The sequence below is a fragment of the Phlebotomus papatasi genome, chromosome 2, assembly GCF_024763615.1.
Source record: "Phlebotomus papatasi isolate M1 chromosome 2, Ppap_2.1, whole genome shotgun sequence".
Classification (NCBI taxonomy): domain Eukaryota; kingdom Metazoa; phylum Arthropoda; class Insecta; order Diptera; family Psychodidae; genus Phlebotomus; species Phlebotomus papatasi.
Window position 1 is genome coordinate 26,891,274 of NC_077223.1, and position 10,240 is coordinate 26,901,513.

Below are 10,240 nucleotides of genomic sequence, written 5' to 3' on the forward strand. Positions count from 1 at the left end.
CTTTAAAACACATTTCTCTCAACACGATGTTATTGCAGACATATTAAGCTTTCTCAAGAGCCAAAAAAACACTTCCAGGACAATCAGAATTCACCAAAATCCGGAAGAATAGGAAAAACTTCCCTGAAAGCAATCTCCCTCGCTGCCAAATGTCAAAATTATCGGCCATATTGGCAAAAATGTCACTCCCGCTTGGTAAGGTGCCCGTCAAATAATATCTGCAGATATCTTTAAGATTTCTGTAGAGAAAATCTACACCTCTACAGAATATCTGCAGATAATTCTGTAGATATTCTTACGAATTTTATTTGGGCTTGGGACAAAATTCGTCAGAATATTTCGGCAGCTTTTCTGACGAATCTCTGACGAATTTCTGTAGATATTCTGCCGATTTTCTGTAGATTTTTTCTACATTCCAGACTTTCCAGACAAGATGTGTCAGAAGAGATGGAAAAATCCCGTCAAATCATTATTCTACCTGCCGATTTTACTCTGAGGTTTTTTGAATTTTAACGGTATATTCCAGTGTCTTCAGAGAAAATCTACAGATTTTCGGTAGAATTTCTGCCGAGAAAATCGGCATAGTGTCCATTACTTCACAAAAATATTGTTGATTTATGTAGAAACTGTAGGAGTTATAAAGAAAATGGTATGTTCTGCTTAACAAGCATTACCGATTAAACATTTTAAATAAGTAAAAAGATGCGAGCAAATATACTATTTTTTTAAAAATCGCCCATGGAATGATACAAAAACACGAAATTTAGGTCGATACTCTGCTTAAAGTTTTCACTTCACTTTTCTCTACTTGTAACACGGCGTCGCAGAATTCTTTGTTTTATATAAACACCGTGATATCACAAAAAATAACTCTATTGAATTTTGCAAACTTCAGTGAAAAATTTTTCCATCTCTTCTGACACATCTTGTCTGGAAAGTCTGGAATGTAGAAAAAATCTACAGAAAATCGGCAGAATATCTACAGAAATTCGTCAGAGATTCGTCAGAAAATCTGCCGAAATATTCTGACGAATTTTGTCCCAAGCCCAAATAAAATTCGTAAGAATATCTACAGATATTATCTGCAGATATTCTGTAGAGGTGTAGATTTTCTCTACAGAAATCTTAAAGATATCTGCAGATATTATTTGACGGGCAGTATCTTCTGGGAATTCCAGGAAGTGACCAAGAGGACACCAAATTCCTGCTTGCCAATAGATTCCTCAAAATATTTCACACAATAACACTTTAAAACACATTTCTCTCAACACGATGTTATTGCAGACACATTAAGCTTTCTCAAGAGCCAAAAAACACTTCCAGGACAATCAGAATTCACCAAAATCCGGAAGAATAGTTAAAACTTCCCTGAAAGCAATCTCCCTCGCTGCCAAATGTCAAAATTATCGGCCATATTGGCAAAAATGTCACTCCCGCTTGGTAAGGTTGGTATCAAAAAGTAAATGGCGGGCATTGGCGGGATAACCTTACATTTGACCTCTAGATTTTTGTGGACGAGAGTACCCATAAAGTTTGAACAAGTTCTTTTTTTGAAAATTTAAGAAAAAATTGTTTTTCGAATTTATGTAATCTGTAATTGTTAGTTATCATACTTATTGACCCCGAGAGGTTTTTTCTTATTTGGGTCTAGAAATATCACAAAAGTCACAATATCTGCAAGGAAGCAGAAAATCAAAAATTCACGATTTTTGACCAAAAATATCTAAGCTCAGGAGTTAATTGGGATCCTGCAAAAAATATCCTAGATTTGGACATCCTTATAGTTTATAATTATCCAAAAGAATCGGATTTTTATCGATTCTAGATACTCTAAAAAAATTGTTGTTTCCATGGGTACCCAGAGTCCCAAAGGAGACGAAAGAGTTAAAAAATATTTGACATTCCGCCTGACGAGCAATTCGTGAGTTCGAGCATTTCGCAAATCTGAGACGTTTTGTTATCTATATTTTACGAAAAATTGCTCCCAGTATGTAAGAGGCCTTTTTAAAGGCATAATACGGGCTTCAGACCTAAGGCTTAGTCCGCTTAGTCATATGGCTTAACTTCTCTAATTTCTTCTTAATTAAGATATTTTGGAAAATGATCACTTAAGATTGGACAACATGGGCAAGTGATCCATTAAATTTTGAAAAAGCAATAAAATTGCTTGCTATTTTGAATTTCAAGATCATCGGGAACTGGGCTAAACCTTAGGTCTGAAGCCGGTCTAACAGGCAGAAGGTTTATGGGGTACATGCGTCCACCGCTATCTTAGCGTTGGTGATAAACCTACTCTGGAGCTAAACAATGGGAATGCTTCTTCTTAGAGTTCTTAGATTTCATTTGCGAGGGGAGAGACAGTATAAAATAATAAAAGAGCAAAAGATAAATACAACTACAGGAAAGAGAAGAAAGGCAGTTAAGGCATTAGAGGTAGTGAACATTAGACGATTAGAATATAATAAAAGAATAAATAAGTAATTTCATGATAAGTATAACGATTGTATTTATCCGATAAGTAGTTTCTTAGATTTGATGATGGTTTTAAAAGTTTAACCCTTTAAGGACGATTGGAATACCGGTGTCCCATAAAGAAAATAATTTTACCTGACTACTTAAAGTTATTTTTTAACTTTTCTTGTACGTAATTGCAAAGTAGAAGGTTGGAGAATTTTGGATATTTTTTGCAAGTCTCCACCTATTTGCTATATAGTAAATTTTTAAGCTTAAAAATGACGAAATTTTAAATTCTCATAATGAAAATAATTTTAATTATTTTTTATACTTCCAATTTTGTTTATGCAAAACCGTTTTGGTAAAAGAAACTACAATACTCAAACATAATATTTTTCATTAGAGTAAAAATTTATCATTCATTAGTATTGGCAGAAAAATTACTTAAATTTTTAGGCTATTTTTGTCCCTATCGCTCATAGAGGTAAAAAATAAAATACATCGTATCAGACTCTGTTGGATTTTTTAAGGTCAGATGTAAGACCTTTTACTAATTTTGTTTATCGGTTTCATTTTTATTGCTGATTTTCGGTCCGCGAAAACTGTCTCGTCGTTAAAGGGTTAAGGGTTTACGTGGACTTTGCCATTAAAAATATATATATTCTTAATTTTTTTTAAAAATATATCAATAATTGTGATTGAATATTTGCAATCTTTTAGATGAAAGGATTGTTTAAGACTTGACTGAAGAATTTTATTTTTCAATGATCACAATTAATGTTACAAGATAAAATTTATGTGAAATATCCCAAAAAGGATAATAGTCAAATTTTCTTGTTTTTTAATCTTTAGCTCAAGTACAAGTTTTTGCTCACTTGCTAATAGAAACATTTTGGTTTCGGGATAGTTTGTTTTTGTTTAAAAAATTTTCCGAAGATTATTCCAATGCTCAATGCAAATTTTCATAAAATTTATTTAAATATTTTATTATATGTATTTTATTTTAAATGCAGAAACGAAATAGAAAATGTGTTCCAGATCTAAGATTTAGCAGCTGGCTTTAACTTCTCTAATTTCTTATCATGGAAGAGTTTTGGGAAATTTTGATTTAACATTAGATTATTAAAGGAAAATAATCCATTTATATTTTCGAAAAGTACAAAACTGTATTATTATTTAGGATTTAGAGATTTTCGGAAATTTGGCTAAACTTGCAGTTTGAAACCTGTGTAAACTCTTTTAAGTCTCAATTACGGTTATAGTGCCCAAAAATTAGGCAATTCTGAGTATTGTAAGGTAGGTGTATCATTATGGTTGATGAAGGTTGGATCGTCACCCCAAAATAAAATGATTTTACGATTTTTTGAAAATCTTTCACATAAAAAATTAATTGTTTTTCATATTTATTGTCAAATCCGCTCATTTGTACATTTATTGTGCAATTGCTCTACCTTGTTTATTTAATTGGCAATTATTCAAAATTTCAGGCAATACTAAAGAATGTGAGGTTTTCGTTTTTCATATTCAATCCGTCAACTATTTAGTGAAATGCTTAAAAGATATCTGTCTCGTAGATCAATGGAAAAGAACAACGCACATAAAATTACATTAAAGTGAATAAATTGCGTGGGTTGAAATAATCTAAATGCAGATCAATTGAAGTACATTCATTTTATTTTCATTCCATCTCTATATTTCAACAATCCATCAAATTCAATCAAAAGGAATTACTGAAAATTTTACACAAAGTGATTAAACAATCGATTGAGGAAGTTTACATCATTTAAACTAGCAGAATCTATAAGTACTAGAAACTAAAAGTTCTTAATTGCCTTTGAAGGTAGTTTAAAAAAGAGAAGACACATTGAATAATGAGGAATTTTGAGGATCATTGATCATTAAAAAGAGAGAAAAAAATAAGTTATTGATTTCACAATCGAAAATAGGCAATAAAATTTTCTAATGGCAGGGCCATAAAGTGTCTCGCGATTTTTTTTTTATTTTCATGTTGCTAAAGAACTTCTTGAGGAGATGAGTAAAGGTGGGGTCATTAAAATATTCTTGTGTAGCACTTTTGCAAATGATTTGAAGGTGGGGAAAATATAGAAATGCTATAAATCAATTGAAATGATGTGTAAAATTCATAATTTACTCCCTGAAGAAGTGGGTTTCTCACCTCAATGCAATTTAAGTCTTTCGTAATAGTCTTCTTTCCAGTGTCTACTAACGAAAATTTTCATCTTCAAACCCAAGAGTCTCTCAGTATGAGAAATTTGTTCAGCGAATGTATGTGTTTGCTTTGGAATGCAATTAAAGGTCCAATCCCTCGTTCTTTTTTTTTTCCTTCCTCTCAGGTGCAACACTCCGATTTGGTGTCTCACGTTTGAAGTTGGTTTCTTGTATACGAATGTGTTGGTTGAACCACCTGAGACGCACCTTTTTCCCCCTCAAATACAAATGGACGAAAAGCACATGTGATACCTGAAATACCTCAAGAAGCTATTTTCAGGTTGAATTGGTACTTTATCTCTCTCACTCATTTTGGGATTTCACTGGATATTTGAGAAAGACATAAACATATAATACAAAATGTGGGCAGCAATTTTCAAACCAGTGAGAGAGAGAAAAATCCCATTCTCTTGCCCGAAAACATACTTCCAAGTTTCTCCATCGAATCTCCATGTGAATTTATTACAATTTTGTCTTCTTTTCTATCTAGGATGACTTTTCTCATCCACATTCCACACTCAGAGACATTTCCATCTCACTTGGTGTCTCTCTCATCCTCACCACTCATCAATCAGCCGAGTTATTTCTGAACCAAAAAAAAAAGATAGACACAAGAAAACGCACCTTTTAGAGGTTCTCTCATTGTCTACCATTCCATGTAATCTTTTTAAACATTCAAAGCGTCAACAATGTTGCAAAGCAATGAGACTTTTTTCAAATACACCAACTAGAGAAAGTACAAATAGACTTGTGAAAATCACACCTTGACCATCCGTAATTGCTCAAGAAAATATTTTCCAATACTTTATCATAATTGATCAATTGAGCTATTTAACTGTCCCACAAAAATTTTTGTTTTATCTAGAGGCAAGATAGGCTACTTAAATGATAAAAAAGATGTGATAAGAATGGGTGGGAAAGCGTCCCATGCTTTGCGGAGTGCTCGAAGTTGTTACTTGCTATATCTCAAAAGTAGATTTGCATCATTTACCTAATTATTAAAATTCTTTAGCGATCCAAAAATCAAATTCTGTAGAATTTTTAGGCTTAGCAGTTCATAAACCGATTTGATTCGATTTATAAGTTATTCAAAAGATTGCTCAAAATAGTACAGGAGTAATGCAATTAAATGTTGAATAAAAGTTGATTATTGTTCATAACCAATTCATTACCGATTTATAACAGATTGTAACAGGTTCAAACTTTCCAGAAATTGTAAGACCATTCTAGCGCGCCACTATGTGACCCCCTTTAGTTGATAAATACGCTCTCTAAAACCATTTTAATCTTTGACCCTGAAAAATCGTTATTAGGAATGATTCAGTTGTATTTTTGTACAGGAAGTCCCGGGATTATGCATATTTTCGGAACCGAATAAAAGCGCACAAAGTGGTTTTATACATACAGAAAATGTACCTACACGCAAGTTATTTCTTTTGAATAAATTACAAAAACACCATAATAATATAGAGGGATGGGGTAACTGGATCGTTTTCCGAAGAGTGCTATTTAAACGCTTGTTTTTGGACTGATGAAATTCTTTTTTACTTCTTCAAAATTCATAGAATTATTCACTGTTTCATTCAGAAACATAATATAAAAAAATATCAAAAATATTAAAGAAAATTGATAAAATAATGATAATACTGAAATAAGTCAGCATGAACAAACTGGGTCGCCTTTTCACTAATTCACTTTTAATTAAACCTTTGGATTTAAAATACTTTTTCACAAGGAAAACACAATAAATGTTTTCAATCAACCAGCTGTCATTAGCCAAAATATCACTGTTAGAAAATTTTTAGTGAAGAACCCAGCTGGAACAAGATTGAAATGAGTCGATTATCCTCACTTATTTAATGGATAAAAATATTATTTTTGCTTTTTCTCAAACTTTAATGGTTACATTATGTTACTGTAGTGACTATATTACGGAAATAAAAATAAAAATATTATTTTAAGTATGGATTAGTCATAAACGATCCAGATAGCAAAGCGCCCGGATTAGCACACTTGACTATATGCAAAATATTATTGGAACCATTTTTTAGGACTATTTTCAGAATCAACTGTTCATAATGAAAACAATTCAAATTTACCTCCTCAAAAATATTAGCATACAGAGCATACATTTAGGGGCATAGTGTAGACTCTCACGAATTCAGCTCTTTTAAGATCGGGTCACTTTTTAATTCGGACTGCAGTCAAATTTGAGAAAAGTTTGTTGATATTTTCCAAGTTTGATTATGATTATCTGGTGAAGCAAATATGCTTAAAATTCCTATGGTTTGTTTTAGTTGAAATGTTATTTTGCATAAGGGATTTTTATGAAATTTAAAATAAATATGATTATGTGAACTCAATATGAATATGCAGATGAACAAAAATTCGTTGCAATTCAAACAGTTTGATACCCTAATTTCCCTCTAATTTTGGTCACAAATGCCGGAACATTTTAGTGCCAAATTTCCGAATTTGAGAGAGTCCACTGTTTTTCAAAAATGATTTAACAATTTAGCTCCCAAAGGTAGGCAAAAATACGTAACCACATTTGCATAATTTCATTCTTATTTTTTGTTCACCGTTTAACGAATTTTCGTTTTATTTCTTCAATTTTCTTATTTTATTTTCACCTAGTGCCGCCAAGTATGAGGTAAGGTAATACGGTAATCGAGAATTTGCGTAAGAATTGCAATAAAAAGGCGTAAATTAACGAAATACGGTGAGAATTTCACTGTCAATGTGATTCTGCCCTTACTGAGATCCTTTTATAACACTGGTAAAAATAAAAGGATCAAATTTATTCAAATTTGATACTTTTGCAAATGATGAATCAAATTTCAAACTCTGAATGCACATTTATCTTGTTAATTTGATCCTTTGCAAAAGGATCAAATTTTGATCAATTTGATCCTTTTATTTTTACCAGGGAATGCTTAGACCGCCTTAAGCCCAAAATGGTCACAGGGATCGACTTATGCCGAAAATAGACACAGGTTGATTCTGGAGAATACTCAGCTTGAAAAATTTGGTGGTAAATTAGCCCAAAATATCATACACTGAGGATCTGAGATCAAGGATTAGCATTTTCAGCGTAAATTTCTATTCAATGTGCACACATTGATTGCTGAAAGACTTCTTAAGTGCAATATCAATGGATTTTTCGTACGGAAAGGAACACTCTGATCTTCCTATTACTCCAGTTGTTGTAATTTTTTCCAAACAATTTTATTCGCCCAACAGAATTTTCAATACAATCTCGGAATCGGATAAATAAATGATAATAAATTTTCGGCTAAAATAAATAGAGAAAAAAATGGCGTCAGTCGTACAGTGCAAAAACTTAATTTCCCTCTACTTACATTCTAAAGCAATTTGCTCCTCCTATAATAATCCTATCCTTTCCCTGTCCTTGTCCTTTTCCTTTGTATCCCTAATAAATTTCAATATTATTACTTTTAAATTCAAAATTAATTCTTTTCCTGTACTTACAAAATATATGTCTTGCTTCATCAAAGTTTGGACACAAAATGGCGTACCTATTCTCTGTCTATTCAATATAGTCCTTTCCAAAAATTCCCATATTCCAATGTACTTCCACTAAATTTGAACTATTTTAAAATCTAACTGACTGCCATTTCAAATATTAATTTAATTAGCAACACCAGTCTTATTTCTTTTTAAGATTTTGCGACATAGCGTGCCATTCAGGGGCCTCTCGATATTTCATTTTTCTATACGTTTTTGCATAGAGGCACTGAAGACTTTTGGCAAGTTTTTTCCTAAAGAGAATTGACTTATTAGTCTGATATATTTTGAAATTATGCATTAAAAGCTACCTAAAAACACATATTTCATAATGTTCGCCGAAATAATACAAGAACTACGAGCAAATTTGTTAAAGTCGCGGCGCAACATCTGCAAAATTTTTGCAAGGAAAATTGAAAAATAGCTTAACTTTTTATTAGGCTTGATGGGCCCCTGGTACCATTACTCTTCATGTTTTTACACCCAATTAACATTTCGAAAAGCATATAAAAATATCCAAAGTGAAGCTTTTTATTTTCAGCACTGGAGCTGATGTCACCTAATCCCAGAAATTTCGCTAGACTTCATGAATTTAAATTTTAAAAATCAGCCTGATCCTCCAAATTATGGGATCATCCGTGAGTGTATCGACACCAATCCTGATTTTTCAAGTTGTTCCCCAATGCTCTTAATAACTTAAATGTAGTTTGTTATGCAATTTTACCTTAAAAAACGCTCATCTACCTGAAATTGCCCCAACCTCCCCTTACTAAATATTTATTTTATAAAATATATATTATAAAATATTTCAATCCCATTGAATTTTATGATTTCTAAAGCTTTGAGTGCTCTGAATGCTTTCAAGCTTTAGTCCTGTTGATGAATGGAATGCGACTTAGCTTTTTATGAGACTTATTTAATTTAGGTATGGAGGGTGTGGATAACGCTTAGGGTAAATGTGCCAAATTTCAGCATAGTTGCTTGCAAGCACCAAAGTCTCAGGTTTTAAATGTAATATTTTTAATACAAATTGAATTTTTTTGTTACTTCTTTTTAAGGAGTGTTGCTTGGAATCTTGTAGACAATTTATCGTCTTTATTGCCTTTAAAATCATTCTTAATGCATTTTAATATGAATAAAAATGTAGACATAGCTTTGGTGGCCTATTTCGGCCACCTTGGTTCTCATAGTACCGTGTCCTTCCGGAATTCTTGCAAAGTCTTTTTCACATCATCTCGATCGTAGAATGGACATATTTTGCTACTATTTTGCACTGTTTATTCTCTAGGTCTAGGGAGTTTGTAAAAACTAAAAATTCATAGAATTTTGAGGAACTAAAGAGGTGGCCGAAATTGTAAGATGGCCGAAATTTGGCACACTAACCCTAAGAATAAAAATTACAATTTATTCACTCTTAGAAAAGTTTAGACATAATTATTAATGAAAATTAGTTGATCGGGTGATTATTATCAAAACTATTTAAAATAGTTCTTATAATCTTAAAACATTTTACTCATAATAAATTTATTAGTAGTGAGAACATAAGGCAATATTTACGTGGATAAGTTGCACCAATTATTTCATAATGGTTTTATATAATTATATTTTCTTGTGTTAATTAAATGAAATCGATATCCCAACTAATATTGATCACTAATTCCTTTTATCCCTCACTACTAATGCAAATAAATGGGCCTATTCATTCATTCATTCATTTTCAACCGCTTATCCCTATTGGGGTCGCGGGCCCATGACACCAAGGTTAACAGCCCACGCCTGTCGGTCCTCCGCCACTTCAGGAAGATGTTCGAGTTCGATCCCAAGGCGCTCCCATGCAAGATCCTGAATTTGATTCCGCCACCTTGTCCTAGGCCTGCCTCGAGGTCGAGGTCCCCTCACAATGGCTTGCATAGCTTTTCTGGGGAATCTTATAAATGGGCCTATATTTTCATAAAATTCTGACAACTTTTTCAATAGCAAAGAGTGGTTTTTTACTTATGTGTTGAAGCTTTTTCGAGCTATATAGTAA